The sequence below is a fragment of the Zea mays genome, chromosome 9 (assembly GCF_902167145.1).
Source record: "Zea mays cultivar B73 chromosome 9, Zm-B73-REFERENCE-NAM-5.0, whole genome shotgun sequence".
Lineage (NCBI taxonomy): Eukaryota > Viridiplantae > Streptophyta > Magnoliopsida > Poales > Poaceae > Zea > Zea mays.
The window spans coordinates 94,958,867-94,973,851 of NC_050104.1; positions in this window are offsets into that span (position 1 = coordinate 94,958,867).

Genomic DNA, 14,985 nt, shown 5'->3' on the forward strand with positions numbered 1-14,985 from the left:
CTGCTACGTTCGCGACGGCGGCTAGGCGAGGGCGAGAGGCGAGCGGCGGCTGCTGGTTTGCAGGTGGCGAATTAGGTTATCTCTTAACCGCGCCCCCGCCCCTCATTATATAGGCGTTATGGTGGGCTTCTGACGCCGAGACCCATCATTAACCCTAAAGCCCAGTCTAATTTCGGATCTAATCCGAATTAGGCTTCCTTCCCCTTAAGTGTGTGACCCTATAGGTTCACGTACAAATAGACATAGCCCGAGTACTCTTACTTGGCCCAATAATTGACAGCGGCCTCTAGCAAGACATGTCAACTCCTATGTGTACGTAAAGATCATATCAGATGAACCATTGCGACATTAAGTACATGCTGTTCCCTTTGTCTCACGATATTTGGTCTGGCTCTAAGCTGACCTCTCTTTCTCGATACTGTGAATTGGAATCCTTTCAATGGTTAACTCTTAACCCTAGCACGGCCATGCATTTCTTGATCCAATCACTCGAGGGGCCCAGAGATATCTCTCTCACAAAGAGAGGGACAAATTCCATCTTGACTGACCATGCCTCATAGCATGCTTCCTGACAAACCCAAAACTACCTTTATAACTACCCAGTTACGGGATAGCGTTTGATAGTCCCTAAGTAAGTCAATTCACATCTTGAGAACATGCGACAATCTCAGGTCTAAGGATACAGTATTCATGTTGCAAGAAGAGAACTATATTACAATATCTCACGTTGGGTCGGTCCAGCCTCATGTCATACATGCGCCCACATTATTAATTTAACATCTCCATGTTCATGACTTGTGAAATGTAGTCATCAACTAATACATGTGCTAGTCATCGACTCTGACTAGGGACATCATTTAGAATAACCATATAAGTAAAGAATCTCACAAACAATTCACATAATTGCTAATCAATACAAGGTGCCTTCCATGGATATTCAATTAAGCAATATATATATCATGGATACAAAGAAATATGCTCATCTCTATGATTATCTCTAGGGCATATTTCTAACAGTCTCCCACTTGCACTAGAGTTAATCTAGAAGATATCTAATACCCATAGATCTCACGTGTGCCTCATGCTTAGGTTGTGGAAGAGGTTTTGTCAAAGGATCAGCAACATTCAAATCCGTATGTATTTTGCATATCTTTATCTCACCCCGCCTAATGAATTCCCGTATGAGGTGAAACTTCCGCAGTACATGTTTGTTTTTCTAGTGGTTCCTTGGCTCCTTAGCTTGCGCAATAGCCCCATTGTTGTCACAGTAGAGGTTCAATGGGCTAGATGCATTAGGAAACACACCAAGCTCGATGAGGAACTTTCTTATCCAAACACCTTCCTTCGCAGATTCAGAAGCTGCAATGTACTCGGCTTCTGCTGTAGAATCAGTCACAGTCTCCTGTTTGGAACTCTTCCAACTAACAGCACCACCATTTATTGTGAACACAAAACCTGATTGCGATTTTAACTCGTCTGGGTCAGTTTGGAAGCTAGCATCGGTGTAACCAGTTACAACAAGCTCCTCCTTACCCCCATATACCAGGAACATATCTTTAGTCCTTCTTAAGTACTTAAGAATGCCTTTTACCGCTGTCCAGTGATCCTCACCTGGATCAGCCTGGTATCTACTCGTAGCACTTATAGCGTATGAAACATCTGGGCGTGTACTTATCATGGCATACATGATTGAACCAATTGCTCGTATGGTACCTTACTCATGCGCTCCCGCTCATTAGCCGTTGCAGGACATTGCATCTGGCTAAGGTGTTTACCATGTGACATAGGTATGAACCCTTTCTTGGACTGTTCCATGTTGAACCATTTCAAAACCTTGTCAATGTACGTATCTTGACTTAATCCTATAAGCCTCTTCGACCTATCTCTATAGATCCTTATGCCCAAAATATATGCTGCTTCCCCTAAGTCCTTCATAGAAAAACTCTTTTTCAGTGAAGCCTTGACGGACTCCAGCATAGGAATGTCATTCCCAATCAATAATATGTCATCCACATACAAGATTAGAAATACAACAGCGCTCCCACTTTCCTTCTTGTAAACACAAGCTTCTTCTTCATTCTGATGAAAACCAAGCCCTTTGATCACTTCATCAAAATGAATGTTCCAACTCCGAGATGCTTGCTTCAACCCATAAATGGATTTCTGAAGTTTGCATATCTTTCCAGCATTGATCGGATCGACAAAACCCTCGGGTTGTATCATATACACGTCCTCATCTAGGTTTCCATTAAGGAAAGCTATTTTGACATCCATCTGCCAAATCTCATAATCGAAATATGCGGCAATAGCTAGAATGATCCGAATAGATTTAAGCATCGCTACTGGCGAGAATGTCTCGTCATAGTCAACTCCTTGAACTTGTCGAAAACCCTTTGCAACAAGTCGAGCCTTATAGATGTGAACATTTCCATCCATGTCTTTCTTCTTCTTATAGATCCATTTGCATTCTATAGGTCTAACACCATCAGGCGGGTCAACCAAGTTCCAAACTTGATTTTCTCCCATGGAATCTATCTCGGATCTCATGGCGACATGCCATTTCTCGGAATCTGGGTCCATCATCGCTTCTGAATATGTTGCAGGTTCGTCGTTGTCTAACAACAACACTTCCCCATTGCCCAACAATAGCACTTCTCCTCGTGCCTCGCGAAGCCTTGCTGACCTTCGTGGTTGTGGTGGTGATTCTCTTGCCATAGACGTCTCAACTTGTTCTGCTACATTAGCATCACTTGTTGAATCTTGTCCCACTGGCTCATCCTGAACTTCTTCAAGATACACCTTTTGTTTACTTTTCTCTCTTTTGAGAAACTCTTTCTCTAAGAACACACCGTTCCGGGCGACAAACACTTTGCCCTCTGACCGGTGGTAAAAGTAATATCCTAAAGTTTCCTTTGGATATCCCACGAACATGCACTTGTCCGATTTTGGAGTGAGTTTATCCGACTGTAGTCGCTTGACGTAAACCTCACAACCCCAAATCTTCAGAAAAGACAAGCTGGGAGTCTTCCCAGTCCACATCTCATATGGTGTCTTAACTACGGACTTAGACGGTACCCTATTTAGTGTGAAAGCTGCTGTTTCTAGAGCGTATCCCCAAAACAACAAAGGTAGGTCCGACTGGCTCATCATTGATCGAACCATATCCAATAAAGTCCGATTACATCGCTCAGACACGCCATTCCTCTGAGGCGTTCCAGGCGGCGTAAGCTGTGGAACAATTCCACAACTCTTTAGATGATTGCTAAACTCATGACTCAAATATTCACCACCACGATCTGATCGCAGTGCTTTAATTTTCTTGCCACGCTGATTTTCTACTTCATTCTGAAACTCTTTGAACTTTTCTAAGGATTCAGACTTGTGTTTCATTAAGTAGACATACCCATATCTACTAAAATCATCAGTGAAGGTTATGAAGTATTGGAATCCTCCCCTAGCTGTCGTACTCATTGGTCCGCACACATCAGTATGTATGAGTTCCAATAAATCTAACGTCCTCTCCGGTAAACCCGTGAAGGGTGCCTTGGTCATCTTACCAAGTAAGCAAGCTTCACATGTCTCGTATGATTCAAAATCAAACGAAGTTAAAAGCCCATCAGAATGAAGCTTCTTCATGCGATTCTCACTTATATGACCCAAACGACAGTGCCACATGTAGGTAGGACTTAAATCATTAGGCCGAGGCCTTTTAGCACTAATATTACAGATAGGTGCATCATCAAGATTTAAAATGAATAACCCATTCATAATGGATGCAAAAGCCACAAACATGCCATTCTTAGAGATCACACAACCATTGTTTTCACTCGCAAATGAATAACCATCCTTCATCAAACATGAAGGAGACATAATGTTTTGACTCATACTAGGAACTAGATAACAATTATTTAACTCCAAAATAAATCCTGATGGGAGGTGGAGTTGCATCGTCCCGACGGTCAACGCAGCAACTCTTGCATTATTGCCTACCCGGAAATCAACTTCTCCTCTTTTCACGCTTCTACTTCTTATCATTCCCTGCATCGAATTGCAAATATGGGCAACCGATCCGGTATCAAATACCCAAGAATTAATATAAGAATCAGCAAGAAAAATTTCTGTAATGTGAATAGCAAGTGTACCTGCTGCGGCTGTACCCTTACCGCCGCGATCCTTAATAGAGGCCAAGTACTGCTTGCAATTCCTTTTCCAGTGACCAAGTTCTTTGCAATAAAAGCACTCTGCATCTGCAGCTGGTCCAGCCTTGGGCTTTTGATTTGGCTTGGATACTGTATCCTTTGCCTTGCCCTTCTTTTGAGATTTACCCTTCTTCTTAAAGTTGGGTTTGTTTTGGACCGCCATCACATGGCCGCTGCTGCCAGCGCTTTTCTTTATGTCCCCCTCTGCTGTTTTCAGCATGCCACATAGTTCATTGAGGCCCCTCTCCGCCCCATGCATATGGTAGTTCGTGATGAAGTTTCCATAGCTGGGCGGAAGAGATGCCAAAATGAAGTCAGTGGCCAACTCTTGGCTTATTGGGAAGCCTAGCTTCTCCAACCTCTGACTGTAACCAACCATTTTGATTACGTGTGGCCCAACTGCTGCACCTTCTGCTAGCTTGCATTCCAGAAAGGCTTTGGACACATTGAACCTTTCAGTCCTAGCCTGAGTCTGGAACATATCCTTGAGCGCCACGATCATATCGTGTACCTCATGGTTTGTCTCAAACTGCATCTGCAGCTCAGGCTCCATGCAAGCAAGCATTAGGCAACTCACTTCAAGATTAGTATCCATTGCTTTCTTGTAAGCGGTTTTAGCTGCAGCAGTTGCATTTTCACCAGGATCCTCTGGTAGTGGGGTGTCTAGAACGTCTTCCTTTTTTTCAGCCCTGAGAACAATTCTCAGGTTACGGATCCAATCCGTATAGTTTGTTCCATTTAACTTATCCTTTTCAAGAATTGATCGCAAAGTAAATGTTGGTGTGCTAGGTGCCATTTATCTACAACAAAATAATGCAAAATACTAAGACAAAAATATCCATGACAGAGTAAATCATATTAAACATTTAATAGTCTACTCCCACTAAAATCAATATCCCTCGATTGATACTTAGTGATTCAGAACCCACAACTAACAAGTCTACTAGTGAGCTTTAGCATCACCGCTAGAAGACAAGGTAGATCGGTAAGCAACTCCTTGCTAATCATATCATATATATGACTCCTGTTGTTGGGTGACATCTCTATGTCTCGGCTCCCAACCTTATGCCTCAAAGTCCTTAACCATTAAGCTGACTTTGTTTAAGTTAACCAACCCTTTCTGCAGTTCGTATCCGATACAAACCTATCTAGTCAAGGAAAACTGGTGGCACCCTAATTTCATAGACCCACCACCAATTGTACAAGACTTATGATAGTGCAAGGTTTGGAGAGGCATTAAAGCTTAAACATTTATGAGGGATCGTCCTACTTATAACATCGCACGCAAGGACATATATGCAATATAAACAAGTAGAACAATAAGAATGGCATTCACACAACATTTGTGATTCGGTATGGCTTGCTGTCACATGGTGATCCGCATCTCCAATAATCTGTCCATCACGATGATCTCCATCTCCATGATATAGGTATGCCATCCTCCAGGTGATGAGTCCTTCAAGACCTATCTAACGTATGCTGGTAAACAAATTACATATACGCTTTGGATCATCACATGTTGACACGCAGGTCATTACATTAAATTTGGACAATACATGTGGCTCCAGCCGTATTGCCCTGGTCACGACACGCAGGTCATGAATAATTTATTAACATGCATCATATACACAATAGCCATACCGATCACAAGATGTCCTGCAAAAACAGGTTAGACAAACACGTTTCTATACGTTCGCCACTTCAGCAGATAGCCACGACATCGTATGTATGGAAATTCCACTGGAAATCTCATGCGGTTGATCAAATCAACCCAAATCCGAGACTTTCGACCCGAAGAAGATTACACTCATGACGTTGATCTGTTACGTCAATCTGCTGGTTGTGTACGCAGTTAGCCCCGATGGTGATTCCAGCCGGTAGGGGCAAGTCGCGCATACAACAGAGAAGGACGAACTGATCTCTCCAGTCATATCCGATGTAATCTACTTCAACCCTTTATTACCAATTGATCTAATCAAACCGTGCATCAAGTAGATCCATCTCATGAACCTAGATCCAGACCTAAAACTACGCAGAACCTAGCTCTGATACCACTGTAGGATTACGGGGAGGCTACGCTAGCGTAAAACAAAAATTTTCATCCCCATAATACCAAGAACTACTGCGGTTATAGGTCATGGAATTACCACTAGACGCGCAGAGCAGCGGAAGACGTCTCGATGTAGACGAACGCGTCGAGCAGTGCCGTGTAGTCGCCGGCGTTCTTCACGTCCTCGCACGGTTCGTCCAAGTGCTCCAGATGCAGCACCTCCGAGGTATCCACACGTACAGGGAGGAAGCGCCGCGTACCGAACTGCTAGGTTCGCGACGGCGGCTAGACGAGGGCGAGAGGCGAGCGGCGGCTGCTGGTTTGCAGGTGGCGAATTAGGTTATCTCTTAACCGCGCCCCCGCCCCTTATTATATAGGCGTTATGGTGGGCTTCTGACGCCGAGGCCCATCATTAACCCTAAAGCCCAGTCTAATTTCGGATCTAATCCGAATTAGGCTTCCTTCCCCTTAAGTGTGTGACCCTATAGGTTCACGTACAAATAGACATAGCCCGAGTACTCTTACTTGGCCCAATAATTGACAGCGGCCTCTAGCAAGACATGTCAACTCCTATGTGTACGTAAAGATCATATCAGACGAACCATTGCGACATTAAGTACATGCTGTTCCCTTTGTCTCACGATATTTGGTCTGGCTCTAAGCTGACCTCTCTTTCTCGATACTGTGAATTGGAATCCTTTCAATGGTTAACTCTTAACCCTAGCACGACCATGCATTTCTTGATCCAATCACTTGAGGGACCCAGAGATATCTCTCTCACAAAGAGAGGGACAAATTCCATCTTGACTGACCATGCCTCATAGCATGCTTCCTGACAAACCCAAAACTACCTTTATAACTACCCAGTTACGGGATAGCGTTTGATAGTCCCTAAGTAAGTCAATTCACATCTTGAGAACATGCGACAATCTCAGGTCTAAGGATACAGTATTCATGTTGCAAGAAGAGAACTATATTACAATATCTCACGTTGGGTCGGTCCAGCCTCATGTCATACATGCGCCCACATTATTAATTTAACATCTCCATGTTCATGACTTGTGAAATGTAGTCATCAACTAACACATGTGCTAGTCATCGACTCTGACTAGAGACATCATTTAGAATAACCATATAAGTAAAGAATCTCACAAACAATTCACATAATTGCTAATCAATACAAGGTGCCTTCCATGGATATTCAATTAAGCAATATATATATCATGGATACAAAGAAATATGCTCATCTCTATGATTATCTCTAGGGCATATTTCTAACATGCACATCGTCGGAGTTCGGCACCGCGACGTCACCAGAGCTTCTACGTCCAGCTTGTCGCGTCGAACGCCGTTATCATTCTCTGTTCGCGTCGCGACAATCTGTTTTCTATCCATAATCCGAAGGTAAAAGAAAGGTCTAATTTTTACATGTTACCCCTATCGTCTACGTTTAATTTTAAGCTAACCGCTGCGACAATTTTTCCATTTTTAAATGCGCATGCGAGACTCAAATAAATTAAATATTAATTTGTTAACTTTGTAAATTTATGTTAAACATTTAAAATCAGCGTTTCCAATAATTTCCATGTTTTTGCAAATAAATTTGAATTACGTTTGATGTAATCGATTTATGTGTATTCAATATCCAAATAAATTAAATAGTATTTATATAGCTATGTGTTAGTGTGCTGATCAGTTTGAATTGATAGTTGCAACGATCTACTTGTTTTTGTAAATTAATTTGTATTATATTTGTTGTAACGTGTAGTTTTCTAAATAAGAAATTAAAAAGAATTATACCTTTATACTTTTGTAACAAAAATAAGAGATTGTTATTTATAGTGTTACCTATTCATAAAAATGTAAATGTATCAGCTACGTCTAGCTGATTATAGATAAATAGAAGCTAGTCCCTATGACATATTTAATTATGTAATTTTGATTATTTGGAATCTAAACAAGTTAGAAACAATTTGATTAATTTCATAATTATGTGATTAATGAGTTCATAGAATTTAGTCCACCTTATATACGAATCATTTAGTTTTTCCTAAAGGATAAAATAAAGTAATAAGAGTTTAAGTTCTTTTATAACTTAAAATGTTACTTTATATATATTGACTTCAAGTATAATAATATAGGCTATGTGCTTTTTAATCAAATTAAATGATGGTTATGCGTTCATTATCTTTTGCATGAAAATCCACTTAAGGCACATAACCTAACTCGTCTTAAATAGGTGATTAATAATATAATTATGATCTTTTCACATAAAAAGTTGTTTAATCTATTTATGAGTTTTTTTTATAAAAGTAATGTCTAATAAGGTGTTTCATAACTCATTAACATTAGATATAACATATATCTTTTCTAAAAGGTTAAAAAGGTTTAATATTGTTATAACGTGTTTTATCATCTTATAAACCCTTTATCTTAGACATATCACGTATGACGTTTTATAAAAGATTAATTTGGTAAACCTAATATTTGTATATTTTAATTAAGATATTTTAAGCTCATGTCTTGTTTTATAAAGTATAGATCACATATTTTTGAAACGAATACCCTCTTATTATAACCATTACTTGCGACGTTTTTGAAAAAACGAACGCTCTTTTCATTAGGCTTGCTTTTAGCTTTACGTATGGTGAATGTTGTATGTTATTGAATGGTGTTTGCTCTTCTTGTTTGTTTGTGTGATATTCAGTGGTTGATCTAGTAGTTAAGAATCAAGATCTATTCCGATCCGTGGAAGAACCTCAAGTTTTCAATAAGCAAGGCAAGTGGACTTCTCCCTCTGCATACTCTGTTTGATCCCAAACAATACATTTAATAAAGTTTATTCTTTTGTATATATATGCATAATTTGACGGGTTACCTATTTAGATAACCTTTCCAACCTTATTCCTTGATCAAACCTGGGAATTATACTTTACCTTAGTAGCTATGCTATTGCTACAACTTAACTTTATGCAGTCACTCCCGCTTATGATATTAATGTTCCAAAATGGTAAGTTTACATTATTGTTGTTAACCCGATGGTTAAACAAGATTATTGCATATTAATTGGAACATGGAGTGACCACCCGGGAAAACAGTGCTACCATGAGAACTATCATGGCTCTGGTCTTGGCTAAATAACTAGGGAAGTCTTATGTTGGGTGCTAGTCGTGGTCGACCGGAACGGGGGCATCTGACAAGCTCTTATAGTTCCGGCTCAGGCAGATTGGATACGGGCATAGTTCCTAAAGCTTTACCCTGTAGTCTGGACTATAAGTTGGTTACGGTAGGTGTGCCTTATGCAGTTTGACCATTTCCAGCATTTGCGTAATGAGGACTCTAGGGAGAAGCCTCGTAGTGAGACCCTGGCCATTCACCTCGGAAGTGAATACGGGTCTAGCTAACCCGGGCTAGAAGGGAATCGCGACTCATGGGTAAAGATGCGCCACCTCTGCAGAGTGTAAAACTGATATATCAGCCGTGCTCACGGTTATGAGCAGCCTGGACTCCTCACATGATAATTGAACTTGAAGATGGAAATAAATCGAGATCCGATGATCTGCCAATGGTTTGCTTAAGTGGTTTCACTTAAGTGTTTTTTTATATATACTCTTGTACCTTCGTTTAATGGGAATACTTGGGAATCACGCTTATTAGTAAGACAGGTGTTGTTAATAAAATGTTGACCAACTAAAATGCTTACTGCTCAACCTCAGCCTCACCTTGTTAGACTTGCATTAGTTTTTCCCCCACTTGCTGAGCCCCGACCATAAGTGAGCTCACCCTTGCTTAATTTTGATCAGAAGTTGCAGATGAAGATATGATGCTGAACTCCATGGATGCTAGTCTAGTGATACCCCCGGTCATCTTCCTGTGGATGGATGTCCCTATTTCGCTGTACTTTGATGAATAAAGGTTAAGACATTATGTCTGTTCAAAGTGTAATATGTTAATATAATCGTTATTTACGCTTTTATACATTGTTCTTTTGATATATTACACTTGTGACGTCAACATATGTGTGGAAATAGATCCTGGCACACATATGCTATGCACCCGGCTCTGTCCCTTAGAAACGGGTGTGATAGAAGTGGTATCAGAGCAATGTGACCGTAGGTCGCTAGATTAGTTAGAAATGGAAAGCCCAGTCAGTCTTTCAAAGCTTGATATATTTTCCTCCATAAAAAAACTTACTTTATATCAAACTCGTCTCTTTTTCTTCAACCCTTCTTGTCTGATTCTTCGTCTATCAGAAGGCTCTCCTCAGAAACACTTGCAAAATGATCAAGCAAGATTATGGAACTTGAAGCGAAGATTGCCAGAAGAAACCCTTTCGAAGCTATTGACGATGCCCTATTCTATGTCTTATCCCCACTCCACAAGAAGTTTTGTTGTGGATCCCCTGGATCTATTATTTGACTTCTTGGTTAGGTTAATAGGATTGTTCTTTAGTATTAAGATTTTCGACTAGATCGGTAATGGCGATATTATATTATATTATAAGAGGTTTTCTAATCCTTAATATTGCTATATAACCCTTGACTTCTTATACTTTTGTTGTCTTGCCATTGTATTGCCACCCTTGTGCAATATCTACCTTGATATATTAAACTTTTGCCTCTCTACTTTTCTCCTTGATAATGCTTTCTCCCTATTGAATTCTTATACTTTTGCTTTCATGCCATTGTATTGCCGCCCTTGCGCAATATCTACCTTGATGTATGAAACCTTTGGCTCTCTACTCCTTGATAATGCCTTTATATTTTGTATCCTTAAAAAAACTTTCTCATATCCTTGGTTGTATAATTTATTCTCGCTTCACCAGTTAGTGGTTATCTTATTTCACTCTTGGTCATTAACAATAATGTTTTGAATCTTGTCTATCTCCTTGTTATTTCTGATCTGATTCTTGGATTTTATAATCTCTTTCTTATTCCTAACCTTGTCCCGCCTTTAAAAAAACTGTAAGAAATTGTTTTCTTAGGAAAGACTGCCTTTTGATTGAATGAATGACATCGAGTTACGTTGTGCTGATATGTTTCAGTTCATGTTAGCTGTATTTGTGACTATGTTTGATTTGCTTCTTTGTAGTGATTGTTGTTGTATTGTGTGACTTTTGTCCACAATGACAACAGTTAGCTAAGTTAAACCTTAGATAGATGGGTTTTCTCTGCTCTCTATAATCTGTCTTTGCTCAACCCTTTCGTCCCTTCCATTCCTCCATACCTATACAGATGTCAGACCTTGGAATGTCAACTACAAGTGATGTCACTAAATGCAAAGAATGCGGTGTGTTGACAAGTCAAAACAACACTATAAATAAAATAGCTGATGAACAGACATTCAAGACACAAAAGGATGCACAACCAAACCAACAGACAAGTGACCTTGGAACATGTTGTTGTTGTGAGTACTATGGAATTCCTTGTCGCCAGATCAATACAAACGAAAGTGAAACTACAAAACAGAAGAACCGGATTTTATTTTCTGGCATAAACAGACAGATGTCTCCCCAAGAACAACTAATAGCAGATTCTCTCATACCTAATGCACTGTCAGTTGATGAATTGCAAAGTATTCCAGAAAGGAAACATCACAAGGATGCCCAGCCCCAAGAAGAAACACATGAGTGTTACATTGATGGATGGACTATTACTTGCACACAGTTTCAGCCTCGTCATCGCATCAAGTCCAAGAAACAAAAAGGGAAACATGGAAAAAGTCAAGAAATAACTTCAAGAAAACCTTGCTATCAATGTGGACGTGAAGGTCATTACTTCCGTAACTGTCCTGAGAAGCGTTCACTACAGATCACCTCTGAGATGAAGCTATCTCAGCCTTCAGACATGGAATATGAACAAAAATGCACAGAAACTTCTACCAACAACGTAAAGACAACTCCACCATGTAACTTATCCAGTCGTGCTTGTTTTGGTTGTGGTAATACCGGCCATCTTGTTAATGGTTGTCCTAAGAAGGATGTGGAGATCAATAAGGTCCAAAAGAAAAGACAACACCCTCAAACCCATGCATCAACAAAGAATAAACAATGGAAAGAGACCACATGAAGGATAAGTTACGCAGAGACAGGAACCATTCCATATGATAATGCAGTAATTTTTGGAACACTAGTCATTCACACAACCCTCGCCACCGTGTTGTATGATCCTCGTACAACACATTCTTTTATCAGTGCCCAATTTGCAACAAAGTATGGTATCTTTAAGTGTCCCTTGAGATCAAGGAAGACCATCAGTGCACCCGAAGGAAGAATGTTAGTGAACTACATATGTCCAAAAGTAAGTGTTAACATCAACGGGATAGATTTTCCAGCTGATCTCTTAGTCATAGAAACAATGGGAAAGGATGTGATTCTTGGAAAGAATTGGTTACAAAGAACTAAGGCAGTAATCCAACATACTGAGAGAACCATGTGTTTGGAAACCCCATCTGGAGAAACAATAGTAGTTGAAGACAACCGTCCTCCAGCTCTGATTGGTGCATCTGACAAGGAAGAATAATATATCATTTAGCTAGAAGGAGTATGTCCCACAAAAAAAATGTCAAGTTGTTGCCCCTTTGAGAAACTGTAATTGTGCTAAGTGATATATGAATAAATTTGGAGAATCTTTTGCACCTATTGTGTTTTGTCTCGTTATAAAGAAAATAAAGTATGGTGTCATCTATTATATGCAAACAATGTGATGCTCTACTCTAGTTGCCCTAAAGTCCCGCTCGAGATTTTCTCTCACATTGTGCTCAAAGAAATACTCTTGGATCAGAAAGATTATTTGGATATCAAGCTCTGAAATCTATAAGGTTCAAAAGGATCTATGTTAAGGATTATGACACTTGTACGCTCTTGTAGTATGATGAAGCTAGTAGAAATCTGAAACCACCCTTGTTCCTTAACTAATCTTATATTGAAAATTAAAACGTTGTGTTAGCTCATTATCTTCATATCGTACAAGCCTCTTATGTAATCTTGTCTCACTATCTCCTTTACTCTCTAACCAGATGATGAACCCCAATGGAAATGAAGTAAATGATGCCAACGACAATATTCCTACCTTAACAACTATGAACGAGAAAAATGAGTTACAGAGATATTCGATGAATGGAATGAAGAACAACAAAAGAAATAGAAAAATGTTTGGATACATGATTAGTCCACCTCAAGCGAAAGCCACGAAACACATGGATACCCAAACGGAAGAATCAAGTCAGACTCAGCTATATGAGATACAGACAACCGGTCAACCCAAACCCCCTGTTCGTCAAGCAAAGTTGACTCGTAAAGAACTCAAAGCAAGAGGTGCTTGCTACTACTGCAAAAATGAAGAACATATTATTCGCGAATGCCCCCAGAAGCGTCTAGACCGACTAGAGAAGAAAGCTGCCAAGCAAGACCCAAACAATAATCCAGAAGACCAACCAGTTATAAGTACGATGATGAAGATCGCTTGATTAGTAGTCATTGCGGAGCAAAGAAGTAAGGAAGTTCCTTAAGTTTGGAGGAGTTCAATGAGAACTAAGAACCTACAAATAAACCATGTATCACCTTTGTTTTCTTGCTAGCCTTCCCTAATCTCGAGGACGAGATTCTTTTTAAGAGGGGTAGATTTTGTAACACCCTAACCCGTCAATTGAAAACAACTTAGTTTATATTATTAATTTCTAGTGAAAGGAAAATATTTATGTTTCCAAGTATTGAAATGGTGATATACTTAAATTGAACAATTTCTTGAATAGTAAAATAATACCAAATGTGTGACGCGTATAAGGTAACTAGTCGGCTGCCCGTGCGTTGCGACGGCTTACAACAATACCTACGTAAACTATCCATAAAAAAATTCAAGATTTTTTATTGATTGTCTCCGCTCTCTGTATAATATATCTTTTGATTTGACTAACTGATGTTATTGTTTACTCCATGTAAATATGTCTTGGTACAACACGACCAATGAAGTGAACGATTAGAAGAGAGTTCACAACGATTGACTGAATGAACAGAGATTATAAAATGACATAATTCCATCATACAGAGACCAAATAAGAGAAAGTTTGTGAGATCAAGTTTCTAAAATAAGTCCCATGAAGTCAAACTTATAAAAAAGATAGATCAAAATATGGAGTGATTGCTAAAGTCAGGCATCAATAAAAACTGGATGCGCTCCATATAAATTATGCTACTTTGTAGCAATTACTAACGTTTAAAACCAACAAATAACCTTTCATTTTGTTGTTAGTTTGACAAATCATTGCTGCTTCATCCAATTCAGCAACCTCAAACACCATGTAGTCCATTGCGCCAATGTGGTCCCAGAAACGACCTAATGCTTGCAAGAGCCAAGAACGTCGTGTCGTGCTTGGGATGTAGCCTCGGGCCGTAGTGCTGGCCCGGCCCGACACAATTATTTTTCTGATTTTACAAAAAAAACGTATATACCTATATTAAAACATTTTAGCGTGATGTTCTATTGGTTAGACAGTTTCACCCAGTGTCTCCCGCCCTTCTTCCATCAGAGCATGGGTTCGAACCTCACCTCCTGCACCGTTTTTTAACATTTTACGCCGATTTAATTAAATGGACGGGCTGGCCCGACAGAGTTAGCAGGCCGGCATGACGTGCCTGTGCCATAGTTGTGGCCCGCGTGCATCTAGCCCGTGTCGGGCGTCGTTACGCTGATTTAATTAAATGGATCGACGGGCTAACGGGCTGGCCCGACACAGTTA